Raw genomic sequence first — 12,378 nt, forward strand, 5'->3', positions numbered from 1 at the left:
TCCTTGCCAGGGATCAGCAAGAGGCCAGAGAGACCATGCTGCTGAGTCATCACCGCTCCAGCTGCTACAAGCCTTTTCTGGGGACGCGGCTGTTGCTAAGATTCCTGGGAGCTGACTGATTGCTCCTTCTATAGTCATGTAATACACACGCATACACGTCAAAGGAGCAAGGAACAGCAGCTGGGGCCAGCTCAGAGCGAGAACACAGCCTGCTGGCCATGAGCAGCCAGGCTTTGTGGCTGCGTGGATATGCAGGCGGGGCAACTGTGCGCTGGGCTCGTTTTGCAGGCCTAAAGCTACCTCACGCCCAGGGAGCTTCTCCTGTCACCCACTCATGGAGGTGTTTCGAAAGGTGAACAGTCCAGGCAGTGGTTCTGTGCAAAGTTTTCTTTCTGTTTGTACTTGCACGTTCCGTCACGTTTGCTTTAGATCAGAGAGCCAGAGACATTAAGAGGTAGGAACATGCTTAAAATCCATGCAGTGCATTCCCTGCAGGGCCAGTCTTGGGTCATTCCCTTCATACAGCACAGTTTGAGAGTATTCTGCAGCCTCACGCATTGCATTTTCCTTCACCCAATTTAATCTTTTTATTCACCTGCCTTTTATCTGTCTCAGGTACTCACCTCCCTCAGATGCTGCAGTTATCCTTGTTTCCTGCTCCACATTGACACTCAACAAACTAGATGTACTCGGGCTTTTAGATCTCTCCACTCACATCTAGGTTGTTAGAGCCTTAGGGCCTGTCTTCTCTCTCTGATGTTAGACAGATCGCTGATTCCAAAGGAATAACTAATCATACTAACATTTAATAATAAAACTAATAATTCCAGAGCCCAGTCTCCCTGCTCCTCTTTATCTAGTGTCTGTTGAGGTGCCAAGCTCAGAATTACAGATTGGCAAATGAGGTTTCAAAGCACTTGAGTTTTGCAGTCACTTTTTTCCAGTAGCACCTCAGAGTCCTAACTGTGCACCAAGAACACTGTATAATGTAATACTGAAAAAGGGTCTCTGCCCCAAAGTGTTCACAGTCTTACTATAAGAGAAGAGACAAGCAATGGGCAGAGATAGACAGGGGAGGCCCAGCAGGCAGTGAACTGGTTTGGCCAGCGTGGTGGGAGGTGGTCTTCACAAACAAGCAGACCAGCTGAATTTTAGGGCAGATTCAGGTCAGGAAGGAGAATCCCTCTGAGATACTCAAGAAGACAGTTTTCAACTCAATAGCTCCTTTTTGCAGGAGAGAATAGGCACCTGTGGTCATTTCGCAGAAGGAGCTTTAAGTAATGCGTAAGGTCAGTAGCACATTTAAATCCACTTCTGGCCAAATCAGCACAGAAATAGTCTCTCAGCGTATGAAATCTGTTTATATAGACTAATGTAGGTATAGCCATTGCAGACATGGGTAAACTTACCTGTTAAGTGTTTTGAGAAAACTGGTAAGAAATCCTGTACATACAAATATAGAAATAAGTAAATTCTAAATTGCTCAAAGTGGATGTGGGTAATCTCCATCACACCAAATGTAAGAAAAGCCTGAGGGACACAGCAAAAGCGTTAGCGAAAAAGTGCTCAGGGACTTCACTGGAAGAAACCACTCTGTACTGACCGTAAAGGGACAGATTAAATGAGATAAGATACAATTTTTCTAACTTTAATTTATACAATGTTTTAGGTATTGTAGAAAACAGAGGAGAAAAAAACACTACACACACAAAGTTTCTAATTACTTGCATACGCAGATTTGGAAGCTGCATTTGGCTTGTAGTAAGGCATTATAGTGCTCTGACAGTGGGCCTGCATGGGTGGTGAAAGCCATGTATGGTGGGGCTCATCCCCTCCACTCCATGCAGCTACAGGCATGCTGTCCTTAAAGAATTCTGCAGTTACAACATCTGAATCGTGCTTTTTTTGTTAACCAGGAGTGTTTTTATGCCCCTAGAGTGACTTGCTCTTCATAGTACAGGATCTTTGTTGGGTATTGCTTGCACAAGCTCACCATCAACAAAACTATAAAGTACACCCTGAACTAAAGGTGCTACACAACATCCCCCATTCTCCAATTTAGGGCATTTTGGTATCATGAGACCCCCTAGATGTGTTGTAAAGCATCAGTCACCACTTGTATTTCAGACCCATGTCTGCTATGGCTGGGATGGCTGGTAAAGGATGCCTGGGAGCAGCTTAGGCTGCAGCTGACAGGAGACGTTAACTCTGCCTTTGAAGAAGAGGTCAAGCTCTGCTCCGCTCTGAGCCATGCTGTTGTTCAGCCAGTCCTACTGATAGCATCTCTGGAGCAATCAGATCTTCCAGGCTACTACTTGGTGTCAAACCTGCTATATTCAAACAAGATAGTAGAGTGGCCCATGAAGACTTGCTGCCCCTGCACCTATCCATCACTGAAATCTTGGACAGTCTTCAGCAGAGGTTCAGGCTTGGTGGTGGTATGGAGGGTGCTGGCAGCACAGACAAATGACCTCCTTCAAACCCACAGATAGGGAGAGGACTTTGTATTCATTCTTCTGGGTCTGCCTGCAGTGCTGGCTACAGCTAGCCTCAGCAAAACTTTCTTAACCCAGACACTAGTGATGTTTAGAGAGCCTGTGAAATGAATCCTTTCTGTTTCTAAGAATGTTTGTTCACATGAGATGGTCATAGATAGCTGCTTCCTCTGCCTTCAAAGAAGTCATGTGAAGAGCCCCAGAAGGCGCCTTCCCCCCAGTACTTTCTACATCAATTCTAGGTCTTGATACTTATTTTCAAGGCCTTCTGTGAAACTATCCAAGAGTATCTTAGAAAAGCCTCTTTCTTTGCATGTTGGTAGCACTGTTCCTCAGAACCCTGGGATAATGAAAGACAAGGTGTTCTCTACAGCAAGGTCATGGCTTTACAGATCACTCTGCTTGAAGATATATATCTCCTTTCTCTGGCTTTACTAAAGACAGATATGAAAACAGCAAAGAAAAAAGAAGGTGGAAGAAAAAAAAAGAGATAAAAAGAAAGCATGAGTGAAAAGAGCTAAAGCAGTGAGAGAGAGGGACTGAGGAAAGAAGCAGCTTGAAAATTACAATTAAATGAGTTATAATGAAGAAAAAGATTTTACCTTTCCTGAGACATGGGAAGGAAAATCAGCCCAGTGGGATGCCATGCATTGCTCTGCTCTCAGCTACTCTAGAGGGAGAGTTTATGAGCACACGGAGAAAGGAATTCCACGCACTACAGAGATGCTTATATAGGTGATGTCCCTGCTTATACAGCTTAGGCCAGTCTAGCTCTGTGCAGACTTTCAGTCCAATATAGAAATAAAATAAAGTCCTGTGCCACGGGGTTCCCAGCTGTTTTCCATATGGCATCGCACCCCAAATCCAAGATTTTTATGTCATGTAATTTTTAGCCCTTCTCCTGTTTCCATCCTGCAGCTTTAAAATAGTGTTTTCTCCAGTGCACTGTAGCAATACACTCTTTCCAAGGACATGCCACAGCTCTTAATGTACCAGTACTAAACAACTCCAATATCTACAGATACTGAGCAGATCACAGGGCCACTGTGAGAATATATTAATGGCAGCGTAAGGGGTCTGGCATGGAGAGAGATACCTCCACTCCCATGCGCATCCTTTTGAAGGCCCACAAACCTTTAGTCCAAGAGACTTAATAAGATTTTAATGGGATTGTAATTCTTGGAAGTGTCATGGCACTGCTTTAGTGTCAGTGTCATAAAGGTTTTAAAAAGGGTAGTTAATCATTAATTGGTTCGTGATACTAGAACACACTATCGATTAAAATTGAAACATAAGAATCTAAATAAAACACACATATCCACCAGCATTTTACATTACATTAAATTAACGTAGCTCAGTGGCTGCTACATTGCCTTGTCTAGCTGTCTTCTGACACAGTGCAAGTCTGACAGTGCTGTTTGTAGCACTTTAGCCTTACCGACGGACAAAATAATTTTCCAGATTTTCTTTGCATAAATGAATAGCAGTTTTTATTTCACCTATGGTAGGACCATCTGTTTTTATTTTTGCTGTACTATATTATAATACACCTAAAACTTCTTTCCCTCTTCCATATATAAAGTAGTCTACTTACAAAACCATGGTGCATCCCCATTCCTCAGCAAGGATTCAATCACAAAACGCTTTGGTGGATTTTAATGTTAGGAAGACCTAGTTTTACAGGCCATATTGCCCTACATTTAGAGAGAAATTTGAAACTAAACCTTAACTGTTGTTCTGAAATAAATGAGCAAAAGATGTTTCTGAAGGCATAACAACTCACAGGGTTCAGGAATACACAACGGGGCTTTAAGTCAGGAATGTATTAACAAGTGATGCCTCACAGTAGAGCGTGAGATACTGGTTGATCGCAGCATCACTGTTGAGCAGAGTACTTAATCACTTGCTCAGCATTAATACATGTATGGAGAGGTTAAAGAGAATTAATAGAGGGCAGGGAAGCACCCAGCTTAAAAAGGGGCAAAAGCAGACTTTGACATTGTAAGCAAGCCAGCTAGCTTCAATATCTGAAAGAACACCAGAATAAATTATCAGATAATCAATTCATAAGCACCTAGAGGATATCAAGGTAATCTAGGACAACCTGGGTTCATTTGTTAAGAACAAATAATGTCAAAGCAATCTAAATCCCTTTTTGACAGTGTAACTGCCTAACAGTGAATGGCAAAATAAGAGGTATTTATGTCTGGCTTTCAGTAAGGATTTCAACAATGTCTCATCTGACTTTCATCTAAGCATACGGCAGAAATGTGATGTAAATTAAATTATCATGAAATAGGAGCACAATTTGTGGAGATACATTTTTAAGGAAGAGTTCTCAGTAAGTAGTTTGCTCTCAAATGGGCAGCTAGCATTTAAAGAGCAGCCTCCATACAGGGCTATGCTGGTCCTAGACAAAGATCAGAATTTGTAAGGTTCTGGTTAATGGAGAAATGGCCAAAACCTGATTCAGTAAAGGCAAGTGGCATCCCTTTCTTTGTGTCAGCATAGATTACAAAGAGGTCTGTGAGCACTTAAGATACACTGCCTTAGAACAAGAGTGATCTTTGAGAGCCCTTCCAGTCCTATATGTCTTTACTTTCTATTTACTTACCTATTTGGCTGAAATGAGACTTTTCTGCTTGATGTTTTTAATAAACAGCAATTTTGTAAGGCTATTTTCAATAGCCCTATACAACTTTTCTTACAACCTCAGAGTAGGGGCACATGAACAGGTTAAGCTGAGGTTGTTGATTTGTCTCAAAATGATGTAGCTCCTGTCCTGGTTTGACCAGAGGGTAACTCATGCTTTTGTATGCATGTGGGCCAGGACGGAGCCTGTGCAGGCTTCCAAACTCTTGAGCTGCCTGCTTCTGTGCAGCTACTATGGTGAGTTTTGTGCCTCAAGCTTTGCCTTTCTGACTCTGTGTCTCTAGCCCAAGAAAATGTTTAATAAATAGTATATGTGAACTGATTTTGGTATGCAAATATCTCTGGAAGAGGGAATATATTTTTGTCTATGGCACTTGATTTTTAATCTTATCTTTGTGTATAGCACAAGCATAAGACAGGAGTTTGGGCAGCTGAAGGGAAGATGGGTCAAGAAAGTTTTCAGGGGTAAAGGGATTAAGTACACGTGAACCAGCAGCTATCAAGTTTTCTGCCACAGCCAGTCTTAGGGATGAAAGACTGATTCTTGCCTTGATGTGTGTCCCTGATTCTCATTGGCAAAACCTGTAGCCACACACTTGTCATTTTGAGTGTCATGTGTCACACAGAGAGTGGCAACTAAACTGAAGTATGTGTGCTGGAGCTTGTGACAGCAACAGCAATAACAACTAAAAACCCCCAGCCCAGATCAAATCCAGAATCAGAATGATGCAAAGATTCATTTATTTCAAAGGGCTGTGCTGTGTCTGTCTCAGGGTCATTTCAAATCAGCAGTCACAGCTGTCATAGTCAGGTTCTATAAAACATAAAAGGAGCAGAAGAAATCCCTGCATGTACACACACTTCATGTCACACACTCATCAGGTATTCAGAGAGGAAAGAGTTACACGAGTATATGCGTAAAGAACTGCTAACACCCTTAACCACCCCCTCTCGCCCCCCCATACAGAGTTACTTTCAAATGTTTGATGCATTTCCATATAGGAATTTTGTTATTTTCCCTCCTCAGTGGCCTCCCTGTGACTCCATGGCTGCAGCTCTCACTGTGTCATCCTTCCAGTGAATATGGGCACAAGTCCCGGCTGTGGAAAGGGCACAAGTCCTGGCTGTGGAAAAGCCACAAGTCAGAGGCTTTACAGTTCTGCCACCTTCTTCCCCAGCCAAATTGTGCAGTCGTGGGCACGCAGGGCCTGGTTCTAGCACAGATGCTTCAAGTAGATGGGAACTGTGCCTTCTGCTACTGAAATAGCTGTTGATTTATTAAAGAATGAAAAATCCATATCCTAGATAACTATGGTCAATATTTGTGATCTAACATGAGGTTCCTAAATTCACATTTACACCTCCTGACAAAGAAGTTAAGTTGTCTTTGGCATGGGACAGGGAGGGCTAAAAGAGGTTAATGTACTGCCCAAAGATAAGGGTCATTATTCACTTACTCCAGAGACTCCTATTAAAAGGTTCAGAAAAAATGACTTTGTAAAAATTCTCTCTTGCTACTGAACACAGAGTTGTTCTGAGTGACTTTACTGATGGACATAATTGCCTACTCTGATAAGCCAGTGTAGGTAAGGGATTGAACTGGGTGTTGCTCTGCTTTGCATCTCCATCACATCCATGGCAGCTGGATTGTGATGGTGGTTCAGGACAGGCAGGGCTTAATCAGGCTAGACAGGGGTTGTGCAGTGAAGCCCGAGGAGGGAGAGGGGATCAGTCTGTTTTCTGACCATGTTGTGTTCTCCTGAATTCGGTACTCCTCTATTCTGAATCCTTGTTCAACTTAAGTGAACTGGTGGTGTGAGGATACCTAGCCCCCACCGCTCTCCCCATGTCTTTTAACACTAACTGTCCCACAAGTGACCAGCTGAAGAACATAAAGATTGTAAAGGTCATTTTGTGCTGGGTGTAGCACAAACCATAGATGCTTACCAGGTGTTTCTGGATCAGTCTTGTAAGGGGTGATCCAGGGCTGAGTGGGAGCCTATTTTTAAGCTCTCTCTTGAGTTAAAGAACTCAAACAGCAGAAATTCTCCTGCATCCTAGCCGAGATAATTGACCTCGTTGCTAAACTTTTTTTGTGTTTATCTAAATCTGCATTGTGCCTGATTCAAACCACCAAATATTGATAGGCCTTTTTTCTTAAAAACAATACAGTCAAGTACTGTCAGAACTCTTTCCTATATATCCACTTAGAGACTGTAAACAAACTACCTTAAATAAGCAGATTAAGCATCCCAGTCTGTCATGGAGGGATGTGTTTTATGGTTCTCATATTATTCCTCTATCTTTCTTCAGAACCCTTTCTAACTGATCAGCATCCTTTCTTCAGATGTGTGTATTTGGTTTCCTCTCATCATCTCTAAATATTTTTCCAGGTCCCTGCAGTCCTGGAGACACTCCCATTTCAGAAGCTCTTGTGCTAGATATATGACTTTGCACTTGACTGTGGTCAGACACGTGTTGTTCACATAAGCCCACCTTACAAAGCTCTCCAGATGGATCTTTATAACTACCATGTCCTATCATTATTTATTTCTCTGCCAATTCTTCTGTCACACAAATGAATTCTCTGTTTTTCTTTTACTTAATTGATAGAGATATTGAGTAATTCTGTGCCCAAAACAGATTTCATAGGTGCTCAGTAGAATAACTCATGTATAATGATGATTGCTGACACGTGTCCAGGGAAGGACAACCAAGTTGGTGAGGGGCCTGGAGCACAAGTCTTATGAGGGGCGGCTGAGGGAACTGGGGCTGATTAGTCTGGAGAAGAGGAGGCCGAGGGGAGACCTTTTCACTCTCTACAACTGCCTGAAGGGGGGTTGTAGTGAGGTGGGTGTTGGTCTCTTCTGTCAGGTGGCTGGAGATAGCACAAGAGGAAATGGCCTCAAGTTGTGGCAAGGGAGGTTTAGGTTGGATATTAGGAAAAATTTCTTTACTGAGAGGGTTGTCAGACATTGGAATAGGCTGCCCAGGGAAGTGATTGAGTCACCATCCCTGGAGGTATTAAAAAAGCATGTAGACAAGGTACTCCAGAACATGGTTTAGTGGGCATGGATGATGTCTGAACTCGATGATCTTGAAGGTCTTTTCCAACCTAAATGATTCTATGATTCCCCATTTACAATTACTTTTTTATGATATATGGGAATTGAATTTGTTTAATAAGGGCAACATTGATTTGTGTAGTGCTGTTTTTTATCAAATGCCAGAAAAGACAAAGTCAGCTGCCTTACAGAAACCTAAATATATTATATCAGTACCAGTTACTTTATCAACCAAATTTATAAATGCATCAAAAACAACGTTAAGGTTTTTGGTGGGACAAGATATTCCATATTGTCACATTGTTTGGTATCAGTCACGTCACCTTCTTTTTATACTTCACTGACTGCTTCCCAGTTTCACAGAACTAGTGCCAGGCTAAGCAGCCCAGAAGCCACACAGCATGCTATTTAGCTTTGTAAATATTTGCACACATCAGGTTATTTTCTCTGGTGTGCTAGAATTGTCTTGGTATTCTGAAGTTTATTAAACAGAAAATAAAATTAAAGATTCAGGGTGGCATACACCTTGCCTAACATTAGCTTTCTAAGCTCTAGGACCTCATGTAAATTAGTCACGTAAACATCTTCCATAGTCTGTGCTAAGAGGGCAGTTTGCCTGTTTCTAAGGTATATTTCTGAGTAGGTGAGATGAAATGCCAGAGTATGAAATGTCCTTTGGGGTGCCGTTCTGTTTCTTTGACTATGAAATGCATGAGGTGAACAGTTTATTTCACCTTTTGGATAGCTGGTCAGTTGAGATGCTTGCCAGCCTCAGGAAGTTCCTCATTCCTTTTTTTAATAGTCTTGTTCCCAGACATGCATAATCATTTTTACTCATATGACCAGACCATGTGGGCTCTAAATAATTCCTTAGCTAGGCATCCAGCTTCTCATTTTTATCCCATAAACTAACACAGATACACTGATACGTCTTTATTACATACCTCTGCTGAGATAATTTGGTGTCCAGACAAGGCAATTGATCACTTAGGGACAGAGCCTGCAGCCTTTGACTGAAGGAAGGAGATTATATGGCCCTCCATTTGGGACTATTCATACAAAGAATGGCTGCAGACCTGTGGTCTGTACACATCACATGGCATAGGCCAGTGTGCAGTTCCTACATTGTTACCAGTGGCGGCATCAGGAAGTTAAAGGAGACACAGTGAAAATTAATTCAGTACAGTATAAAGCAAAAGGTAAAGGGATAAAGAATGGTTACGAAAAAGTTGAGGTTTCATGGACTGCTATTTCAAAAAAGGACATGTCCTTTTATCTGGACTTAAATTTCCCTGTGTTAACCAAATCCACTAGCAATGGATTTAATAAATATAAAAGTATAAAGGTTTTTTTACGGTTTTCCAGACCTATATAACAGTATAAGAAATGTCCTACCGGGTCAGACTGATGGTCCACCTAGCTTAGTTTTCTGCTTCCAGCAGTGTCAACTGGAGACTGTATTTAGGGAAAGCACATGAGTATTTGATAAAAAGAGGTATTATACATAATCAGCATTGCCCTTATTAACCGAATCTGGTTCCTTGTGGGCCACCTTGGGGAGGAAACTGCTGAGGCAGTTGCCCTCTTACTTGCTGTTGGGATATCTCCTTGTGGACATTTTGGAATCCACAGGACAGTCTCTTCTGGGGCTTCGTTCTTCAGGCTGTTGTTCCTGGAGTCATGAGACTGCGTTTTCAGGATTCCTTACATGGACACATCCTCATGACAGCAGATTAAAGATGGAAGAATTGACCCCCTAACAATTTCAGAAATCAGCCTTAGAAAATGAACAGCAGCATTAGTATTTGAAAATGTTTCGTTATTTTCGTCCTTGACTTTCGGTGTATGAATACTTAGCACTGGCTAGTGGCTATGGGTAGTCCCTCTGTGCCTCTGCTTCCTAACTTTAAAACACAGAGAGTAATATCTGCTTCCTTTATGGGATATTGTCATTATAAATATTTTAAAGATTATGAGATATTCAGATACTGAGGAATAGGCTCTATCCAACAATCTGACCTAGAGGTATATAAAATAAAGAGATTTCCAAGAAGTGGCTGGAATCTCTTCTTAAAGGAGAAGAAAAATCACCATCTGAGGAGGTTGCTAGAGCACTGGGAAAATGAGCAAAATGTGAGCGTGACCATTACAAAATAAGAATGTGGAGACATCAGAAGAAAGATTAAAAGGAAGTTAAGCAGGACGTTTTTACAGATGTGGTTATAAGGGAATCACATGGGAGTGAGAAAATTCTGCCCAGAGCTGGAAGACCCAGTGTGGACAGTCATACCTTTTCTACTTTCAAATTCCAATGTCACCATTGACTGGCTGTGGGCTCTGAGTAAGTCATACCATGCATGACGCACCATCCTCTCTGTTGGTGACACAGGGGTACAAGGGCCCTGACAGGGAGATGTGAGATTAGAGATGGGGAGATTACATTAATTGAAGTCTGAAACATTGTAAGCTCTTCACGGGGATATACTAGAGGAAGATAAAAAATACCACCATTTGTTAGTCATAACATTGACTAGAAAAAATTGGAAGAACATGGACTCTCTGTTGTTATTTTAAAAATAAAATGGATGTTGTCATTGATGGAAGACAGAGAAGTGACACAGGGACAGTTGTTCTGGTGCAGGGGGATATCACCTGTCTGATCCCTCCAGAGTTTAGTATCAGTGAGAGGTATCTGGTATCCTTTTCCATAAAGCAGGGACAGAAATGACTGTCATCTCCAGCTGTGCCTCAGACCAGTCCTGGAGCCACCTGAGGATGAAAAGCTTATTCAGCCTTGGACCGCTCCTTTGAGAGGAAGAAGTGCCAGGTGTGATGTGGCTTTTGGAAGGTGGGAACCATGGGAACTACACTGAGAACAGATAGTGCATTTCCCTGGGTCAGCAGGGAGACATTGCCCATGGTCTCTGCACTCCTGAGCAGTGTTAGAACAGGCAACATGTGCTGGAAAGCGTGGTGAGGACATTGCAGAGCACCTGCACAGTCCAGAGTTCAACCAGCTTTTTTCCAGGTGCAGATCCATTCTCCCCTCCCTACTTCGAATAACCTAAACATGCCTTCAGCTGCTGTGTTTCAAGAGACAAACCATGGATATCTGGCACCTGTATGAACCATCTCATTGAATTAAAAGAACCAGAGTGCATTGTAAAGACCTTTAAGCAAGCCTGCTTGTTGCCAGATAATTCAGAGGCTGCCCTGGTGGTAGCCAGCAGTGGTTGGTCTGGATCCCTAGCAGCTTTCCTCTGCCTGTGACACTATTGCTTCCTTTGTCCCCTCCATTCCCATTGTAGCTGTCTCATGTTTAATATTTAAACTCTGCGTTCCTTGGGTAGGGCCCATTCTTTTCTTCTCTGTTTGCACACTGGCTAACACAGTGGGGTACTGGTCCATGACCAGGACTACTGGGTACTATCCTAATGATTATAATGACAGTAATTAATAATGCTTTGATCTCTGGGCTTGCTGAGGCAGTCAGCTGCTGCAATTGTTCTCTGCCCTAGGGCTGAGTGTGTAGTCAGGTTGCTTTTTTGGCTATCTGGTGGTTTGATCTCGGTGCCCTCTTCTATATGCTGACCCTGCCTTCAGACTGGCAGACTGGAGTCTCCTAAAATGGTTTTGAGGGCAGTTGGCCAGGCTGCCTTTGGATCTGCTCCTTCCATTGGGAATAGCTCGTATTCCCTTGTATGCTCTACTGCTAGTGATACCTTTCTCAGTGCTCACACCAGCTCCCAAATAAGGTGTTCAAATTTCTCTCCTGTGCTGCTGCCTTGTCACTTGTTACTTCCAAGTCCTTATATCCATATACAACTTCTGTTGGTTGACTGAGGATTTCAAGGGGAGAAATCAGAAGCAATAAATATCCCTGAATGACTAGCCTAAACATCTCAGGTGATCTGAGGAGAAAATCTGAGAGGATAAAATGGTATGGATTTGTGTTTCTTGTCACGAATCATACATGCTTGTGCATTTTTTGGGGGAATGTACTACCAGGGAAAGTTGTATGTGCAGTCCTGGAAACGTCAGTGAAGATTGTTGAGTTCCCTGTGCACACTTGAGGAACAGAGGGAGATTCCCCAGACCCTGAGCAAATGGCTTCTCCAGAGCAAATTGATCTCTCCACCGAGTGCTTAAATTCCCCTAATAACAGA

The 12,378-nt window shown here is 42.5% G+C and overlaps 1 long non-coding RNA gene across 1 annotated transcript in view; it reads left to right on the forward strand.

The window, feature by feature from the left end:
• Positions 1–12,378, forward strand: part of LOC138685460 (uncharacterized) — a 182,700-nt gene that overhangs the window by 121,104 nt on the left and 49,218 nt on the right. The window lies entirely within an intron of this gene.

This window comes from Haliaeetus albicilla, chromosome 5 (genome assembly GCF_947461875.1).
Source record: "Haliaeetus albicilla chromosome 5, bHalAlb1.1, whole genome shotgun sequence".
Classification (NCBI taxonomy): domain Eukaryota; kingdom Metazoa; phylum Chordata; class Aves; order Accipitriformes; family Accipitridae; genus Haliaeetus; species Haliaeetus albicilla.